Below are 771 nucleotides of genomic sequence, written 5' to 3' on the forward strand. Positions count from 1 at the left end.
CCTTAAAGATCATCAAGTTCCAACCCCCCTGCCATGGGCAGGGACACCTTCCATAGCCCAGGGTGCTCCAAGCCTCATCCAGCCTGGCCTTGGACACTCCCAGGGATGGGGCATCCCCAGCTTCTCTGGGAACCTGTCCCAGTGCTCCCACCCTCTGCCGGAAGAATTCCTTCCTGATGTCCCATCTCCATCTCCCTCTTCCCGTGTAAACCCGTCACCCCTTGTCCTGTCACTCCCTGCCCTTGGGAAAAGCCCCCTCCAGCTTCCTTGTAGCCCCAGGCACTGTGTCCTGGATTAAGAAAATAAGACTTCACACGTGCACACGCACTCTGACCCAACGCTGTGGGATCTTGAAGGAGCTTGTGTCCGCCTAAACCTGTATCACGGAATGGTTTGGGTTGAAGGGACCTCAAAGCCCCCCCAGCCCCACCCCCTGCCATGGGCAGGGACACATTCCATAGCCCAGGGTGCTCCAAGCCTCATCCAGCCTGGCCTTGGGCACTTCCCAGGATGGGGCACCCATGTGTTCCCTGGGCGAGCTCTGCAGCCAGTTTTCGTGGAACATAACCTCAGCGTGTCGAACTCGCACCGCGTCGCAGCTGGGGAACAGCGCGGGTGTCGCAGCGGCCCCTCTGCGCGTCACCTCCACGCGTGCCACATGGGAAGCGCTGCTCCCACACGGGTTGCTCCTTCATCCCCAATGTTCCGGGTCGAACCTTCTGGGGTGTGATGGCATTCTGAGGGGGGGCAGGGAGGAGGGTGGGAGGCACA

The sequence above is a fragment of the Eurypyga helias genome, unplaced genomic scaffold (genome assembly GCF_000690775.1).
Source record: "Eurypyga helias isolate BGI_N326 unplaced genomic scaffold, ASM69077v1 scaffold29540, whole genome shotgun sequence".
Classification (NCBI taxonomy): Eukaryota; Metazoa; Chordata; class Aves; order Eurypygiformes; family Eurypygidae; genus Eurypyga; species Eurypyga helias.